Here is a 464-nt window from a genome sequence, read left to right on the forward strand (position 1 = left end):
GGCAATGAAGAACAGAGTGCACCACGTAGGGGGCCCGGCTTTCATCCAGGCTAGAGGCCAGCAGTGTTTCAGACCAGGGCAGCAGCAGCAGGCCTGGTGGGGTTCTAGAGACCGTCATGAGGTTTTGCTGGTAGATTGAACGTGGCGAGAGTAAAAGACGTCAAGGACGACTTAGAAGGAGCCAGTCGACAGATGTTGCTTCCAAACTCAGAGAAGATGGAGGTTTTTGATGAGGTCCATCATCTAGTTGGTGATGTCAAGTAGGCAGTTAATATGCAAGTCTGTGGTTCAGGGCTGAGGCTTAAGCTGCAGGTGGAAATGGGGGGATTCACCCCAAAATATTTTTTTTTAAGATTTTATTTATTTATCAGAGAGAGAGAGGGGAGAGAGCGAGCACAGGCAGACAGAATGGCAGGCAGAGGCAGAGGGAGAAGCAGGCTCCCCGCCGAGCAAGGAGCCCGATA

General features: G+C 51.3%; 1 protein-coding gene across 3 annotated transcripts in view; it reads left to right on the plus strand.

Moving 5' to 3' along the window:
* The window catches only part of SORBS3 (sorbin and SH3 domain containing 3), a 22,088-nt gene that overhangs the window by 6,937 nt on the left and 14,687 nt on the right, over nucleotides 1-464 (plus strand). The gene's annotated exons all lie outside the window — the stretch shown is intronic.

This window comes from Mustela nigripes, chromosome 1 (assembly GCF_022355385.1).
Source record: "Mustela nigripes isolate SB6536 chromosome 1, MUSNIG.SB6536, whole genome shotgun sequence".
NCBI classification, from domain to species: domain Eukaryota; kingdom Metazoa; phylum Chordata; class Mammalia; order Carnivora; family Mustelidae; genus Mustela; species Mustela nigripes.